This window comes from Marmota marmota, unplaced genomic scaffold (genome assembly GCF_001458135.2).
Source record: "Marmota marmota marmota unplaced genomic scaffold, marMar, whole genome shotgun sequence".
NCBI classification, from domain to species: domain Eukaryota; kingdom Metazoa; phylum Chordata; class Mammalia; order Rodentia; family Sciuridae; genus Marmota; species Marmota marmota.
Genome location: NW_025999990.1, coordinates 41,584,427 through 41,591,701, shown reverse-complemented (window position 1 = coordinate 41,591,701; position 7,275 = coordinate 41,584,427).

Below are 7,275 nucleotides of genomic sequence, written 5' to 3'. Positions count from 1 at the left end.
GGGGAAATTGCATGGTAATGGAGGGGAGAGCCCTCATGGTTATACAAAAATTACATATAAGAGGTTGTGAGGGGAATGGGAAAATAAACAAGGAGAGAAATGAATTACAGTAGATGGGGTAGAGAGAGAAGATGGGAGGGGAGGGGAGGGGAGATAGTAGAGGATAGGAAAGGTAGCAGAATACAACAGTTACTAATAGGGCATTATGTAAAAATGTGGATGTGTAACCGATGTGATGCTGCAATCTGTATTTGGGGTAAAATTGGGAGTTCATAACCAACTTGAATCTAATGTATGAAATATGATATGTCAAGAGCTTTGTAATGTTTTGAACAACCAATAAAAAAAAGAAAAAAAATAATAATAAATTACTTATTAACAATAAATTTATTATTTTAAGAAAATCTTTTCATTAGTTGACTTATCCCAAGAGACAAGAGAATACATAGATTAGAAAGCTCAAACTTTTTTTCCTATTGGATTAAAGTTTGTTCATTTATTTTAAACTATTATAAGGTTGTTTTTTGTCTTTTATACTTATATCTCAGGAGATGATCATGAGACTACACAGAATGGGTCAATATTTAGCAGAAAGCCCAAAACTGTATGTCCAAAAAACCTCCTCAACAATCCCCTAAATCAGGGACATTCCAAAAACAATCCTTAATATGCTTTATTTTTAAGTTAATTTCTATTTTACCCTATACAGAAAGGATCTGAAGAGTTTTCCAGAAAAATGAACAATGTCCTCAGGCTCTTAGTTTGTAGCATCAAACACTGCTAGCTTGGTAGAGAGGTTGAAGGGACAATTCTAAGATGTCTCCAGTTGAGAACATGTTAAAAGTGATATGAGATTCTCAATCCTTTTCATCCATCTGACCAAAGCACTGGAACAAATTTCCATCTTTGGCAGAAATCTATGTATCTATTCTCCCCTTGCTTACTAACAGAATGCCAATCTCCTAGGCATTTATTCTCTTGCAGCTAGAGTTAACTAATGTATGGTGGAAGGCCCTTCCTCAACTGGGAGGGATTACTCTCTGGTCTTCTGCTCTTTCTCCTTCCTCCTCCTGTCTGCCTAGACTGTGTCAATTTGCTAGATTTAGTGAGTAAAAATAAAGGTGCCTCACAAAATTTGCATTTCAGATGAATAACAATTCTTTTTAGTATAAAAATATCCTAGGCAGTTTGGGACATACTAATAGTAAAAAATCAGTTGTTGTTTATCTAAAATCCAAATTCAACTGGGATCCTATATTTTATCTACTTTGTTATGCCCCTAGAAAGTGGATATAAAGACTAAAACTAGCAGTCACACTAAGGAGAACTTATTGTCAAAACTTTCACATCAAGGACAACAGAAAGAAAGTATGGTAGAATCTAGTCACAGAAGACCAAAGAATTCTACACTAACACCAGCCCACCTTCTTGAGAACATTTTCCCCATCAAATAAGTAAGGATTTATCTTGTTTGAGCCACTGTTATATAGAATTTATTACCTGTGGCCAAATTCAGTCCTACCCTGTAAACTATTATTTCCATATTCCTTTTCCCCTCCACCTTCTTTCCTACTTCTTTTGCTGTCCCAGTGCCCATCATGGGCATTTTAGATGGAGTTAATTTATTTACAAGGACACAGGAGAGAATAAATCCCATACAATAACTTTTCCCCTTCCTGAATCCTCAGAAATAGCTTGAACTAGGGGAGAAATAAAAGATATAGTAGATTCTCCTAAGATTCTCTAGGAAAAGAGTTCCAGAAAAAGGAAATTCCAGGAAAAGAGTTCCATAAAAAGAACAATAAAGAGATTTATTTCAAAAGACCACTGTGAACATATTGTATTTGAAGAGGTTTGTTTTGGGGAAGGTGTGAAATTAGGGATAGGAAGCGCTAATCAAATTCTAAGAAAAGGGGATATATTAGAAAACACCAATTCTATTTTATCTATGATTCTATGGCATTATGTATTACATTAATAACTACAATTACAGATAATATTTAGTGAACACTTACCATCTATCAGAACAATACTAAGCATTTACACATTTTATATACATATACATTATATAACCTTCATGCTTACTCCATGAAGTTGCTAATACTAGTAACTTTATTTTGCATATAAGAAAATAAAGGACCAAAAAGGAAAAGAAACTTCTAAATCAGAAAATTTATGCAAGATGTACAGTAGGAGTTTAAATCCAGGTGTCTGACTCCAAAGCACATATTCTGTGCTCTTAACCTTTAAATTTAAGATATAATACTAAAATACTTACAGACTAAAATACTTAATCTGATACACTTTATTTTCTTTAATAGCCAGGGGAAAGCATTTTTAATGTTTTCAGCACAACAAAATAATAATTGTTGGAGGAAATTATTATGTTTACCCTAATTTGGATGTTACACAATGTATACTTGTATCAAAACATTACATGGTAGCACATACACATGGACAATTTTATGTATCAGTTAAAATTTTAAAAAGATAAGACAATTTGTAAATTTAAGATGTAATAATGCACTGTTTCCATTTTATCTGATAATATTTCAAAAGGCATTTCAGGACTCAGTTCATTCACACACACAAAGTGTATACACAAATATAGATGCTCCTCGATTTATCTCAACAAATCGACCGTAAATTGAAATTCCCACAAATTGAAAATCCATTTAATATCCTTAACCTACTGAACATCATAGCTTAGCAACACAGTTCACTGTACAGTTTCAGTTGTTTACCTTCATGGTCAAGTGACATCACCAGGCCCAGGAAAAAATTAACATCCAAAATTCAAAATATGGTTTCAAGTGAATGCATACTGCTTTTACACCATCATAAAGTTGAAAAACTATAAACCAAACCATTATAAATTAGTGATTATCTGTATATAACTTCTGAACTTGGGGGGAAAAGTATGTTAACTTCACAAGCAAAAGAACCAGCACATTGTAAACAGAGTCCTGCTTCCCAACATCCTACACTTAAGCTCTGCAGATGAAATGGTGCTCTGCCTAGATTTAGCTCCTTACTAAAAATAGCTAAAAGCACAATACAAAACACCAGATTTTATCAGGCTGGTTGCTACTCTCAACTCCTCTTATGGGATGGGGAAACTGATGTCCAGAAAGCAGGGTAACTTAGTGGTGCAAAGAAGAAAGACACCTGGAGAAAAATTAAAGTTTAACTTTAAGTGACCTGAGCACCATGTATTGAACCTTCTCTATCAACTTGCTTTTACCATGAGAACATTTCCATTTTTAGAACTCTTAGAATCATAGATTGGCCAGACAAATGCACAACAAAGACTAACTTTGCTGCAACAGACTTTTGCTGTAACTTAGCTTTAGTATTCCCTGAGAACATCCACAATATTTGGAGTGGACTTAGCCTCCTTGAACCCACAGATACAGGTTAATATGATGAAGAGCTCCCTCTGAAGATTGCTGAATCACAGGAAACGTACAAACCAAGCAGGAAAAATGTGCCTTGAACTTTTCCACGTAGTTCACCTACTACAACTGGGGGTGGTTTGGTTTTTATGAATAGGGCACCCAAGGAGAATAGCTAATAACAAACCAATCCAGAGTTAAGAAAGAATAGCATGGCATCTTGCCCCAGTCATGAATAGATGACATAACAAAGAAAGAGGAAAAAGAAACAAGGAACCCAGGAGTAATGGGGAGACCAGGGCCTACCAGCCAGGCGTCTGGTAAGCACTGAGTGTGGGAACTTTTCCTTGCCTCTGAGACACATATTGTTGTCCAACAATGGCACAGCAGCTGACGTTGCAAAGTCTCCATTTCAAAGGAGAAACCAGCAGAGGTGTTCTGCTCCTCCTCTCCGCTTTGGGAAATCCTGGGAAGTGCCAGCCAGCTTAAATTATTGTGAAAGATGAGAAAAACATACAGCAAGCTCTGCATTTGTAATGGGCAGGGAATGGGATTAGTAGAAGTTTTATAGAGCCTTGTGACAGTGTCTTGTAGACAAATTTGATCTGGACTGGGGTGCCAAAGGACAGAAGCAGAGTCCCAGGTCCATCACTAAATTAGCAAGCAACCTCATCTCTATGATTCTTAATGTTTTCCTCTTCAAGATAAGAAGGTTATAATCATTGAATCAATACATCTTTTCATTCAGCATTATTCTTCAGCTCAAGTTGCATAAATGGATGCCTCAAGGATCTAATGAATATACTAGGCAATAAAGATGTAAATTAATAATAAATGTCCTGCAGTGATATAAAGTTTCTAAAGAAAAAAAATCATAGTCAAAACAAAGAGTAATGAGTGAAGTTGACATTCTAAAGTTGTCAGGGAAGGCTAGTCTGTGAGGAAAGTATTTGAGCAGAAATTAGAAGGAGATGGAGTCAACCAGGTGATGTTTGGGGAAAGAATGCTCCAATTGGAAGGAATAAGCATGTGTAGCCATGAAATAGGAGTATGCTTGGCATATTTGGAGTACATGAAGGAAACAAGTGTGGCTGGAATAGAAGGATCAAGAAAAACGTCACTGGGGATATAGCTCAGTTGCATGCCTTGCATGCATAAAGCCCTGGGTTCAAGCCCTAGCACCAAAGAAAGAAAGAAAAGATACAAGGCCACTAAAGGGAATTTATTGAGCATAATTGCCTTGAGCCTTAATAAAACATCATTCTAGCTCATGAAAGTAGAGAAATCTTTCATTTATTCACTAATAATTTATTTAGCATTGATATCAATCAGGATTTATTGCAAGCACAGGGTGTACATCAGTAAATAAAACAGGTCCTTTTCCTAAGGTAGACTACTTGGAAAACTACTGCAGTGGTCCTGCAGAAAAATAATGGTAATTTGGAAAAAGGTAGGAGTAATAGAAGTAATGAAGATTGATCAGATTTTGGATTCATTTCATAGGATGTGTTAACAGATCAGATGTAGGGAGAAGAAAAGAAAAATTGATTCTTAGTATGATATCTCTCTCTCTCTCTCTCTCTCTCTCTCTCTCTCTCTCTCTTTCTCTCTCTCTCTCCCCCCCATCCCCTCCCCATTCTCTCCTCCACTCCTTCCTTCTCTCAGTTTTTAGCCTAGTTGGTTCCTGAATGGATCCATCTCATCATTCTAATTTTTGCCCAAGTATCACCTCTTTAGAGAGGCCTCTACTGACAACCCTAGTTTACAGAACCAAGTGAATACATTGCTCTCTTTCCTTTCATTGTTTTCGTGCCCTTTACTGATATGAGGGAGACTTGAGGAGGAGCACAGTCTGATTTAGAGTCAAAACTTGAAGTTGTTAAGTTTAAGATGCCTATTAGATACCCAAAAGAAGACAATGAATATGCTAATTTGACACATAGCTTGGAGGTCAGGAGAAACATTGGGATAAATGTGAAAAAATTAGATATCTTCTCAGAAAGACAAAACTAAGAAAAACTAAGTTTTTTTCTCAAGAAAAAACTAAGCACTTTTTAGAGTATTTCAAAAATTGGAGATCAAGAAGGTAAGGAGTACAAGTAAAACAGAAAAAGAAGTTGAACATAATTTCCCAGAAACCAAGTGATGAAAAGTATTCCAGAAGGAGGAAAACATCAGTTTTTTCAACTGCTTAAGAGCTGAGTAAATACTAAAAGAACCACTGAATTTGAAAACAGCATCTTTAGTTGATGTTGAGTGATTCTAGTGAACTTAGGAGGATAAAATCCTAATCAAAGTAGATTATAGAGAAAACAGGAAGTAAAGAATTAGACAACAAATTTAGATGTCTTTTTTACAGAATTTGATCATCAAAAATTACCAAGAGGGCAATGTATGTTAGGTTGTTTGTTTGCTTTTCAAACCAGAGCTACAATTTTAAAAGTGAACTATAAAGTAGGCTTTTTTGACAATCAAGAACATTCGAATGAAGATTGGTATCAAATACTAATGAAAGATTATTGTTAAGAATGATAATGGAATTGAGATTATGAAAAATTTAAATTCCATATGTAGTGCAAATTGCTAAATAATTTTTTAGATTTGCTATAAAATAGATGAATAAGAAAAAGAAAGTTTGGGGAGACAGATGAAAGTAGATTGTCAAAATATAAGAAGTTCGTTATATTCTTTTTTATGTATGTGTAAAATGATTTTTAAAGTAAAAACAAGGATGAGAACTAGATATATTATGACAGCAGATTGTTTTTGTAATGGTTCCAACACCTCACTCTCCTTGCTATGGTACAATCAGAGGAGGCTGGGTGGAAAGCCAGGACTTTTATCACCTCTCAAGGACAGTGAGTTCCCTGTTCTCCTCAGTGTCAATCACAAGATGCCTCTTCCCTAGCTAGCCAGTGTGGTGTCAGCAGTGGCCTAGTGAGGAGCCAGTTCCTCATCCACCTCCAGCATGAAAAAAAAAAAAAAACCCTGCCTCCAAGTGTTAAAGGAGGCTAAAGGCGAATTGGACTTCCATCCCCACTTGGCAGGGAGAATAGAACAAGGCAGAGCCTCCTTGTGGGGAATCAGAAGAAGCCTGCTAAAAGAGAAGATTTAAATAAGATCCAGAATTTTATAACATAATGCCCCAAATGTCTAGGATAAAAACAAAAGTAACTCATCATACCAAGAACAAGGAAAATCTCAATTTGAATGAGAAAAGACAGTATATAGGCCAACCTTGAGATGTCCCAGATGTTGGAATTAGCTGATAAGAATTTTAAAGCATAATAATAAAAATGTTTCAAAGAGCAATTACGAACATACTTGAAAAAAATGAAAAAAAAAAAAGTAAGTATCAAATAGTATGTACAAACCCAGCTGGTTTGGGAAATGAGCTTGCAGAAAATCATTATCTTCCACATTGTTCATATTGAGAAACCGAGTGTCCCAAAGTCAGGAGACTTGAATAAGTCTTGGTCCACAGCTGGCCCAGTGCATCACCATCCCTAGGGTCCTAGCTATTTTAACACTTCATATATTTCCCAAAACTAAGGCAACTCCATAGCCTATTGCATCATTGAATGTTTTCCCAGCCTGGAAAGAAGGATTAGGATTTCGGCATGTCATTTAGGTAAGAATGTTGAATCTCAAGTAATGCTAGTTCCCAAACAGTAAGAGTTCACAGATTTAAATATCTCTTCTGAAGTTTCATCATGCCTCTCCCTTCTCAGGAGTGGTAAACTTAAAAACATTTATTAATATATTCAAAAAAGGTCAGCTGGAACACATTCTAAAGACATAATCAGAAATGAATTGTTACGCTAATAGTCCAATCATTTAGAAAAAAGTGTGCCTGCTTTTTTCTTACCAGTGCAACATC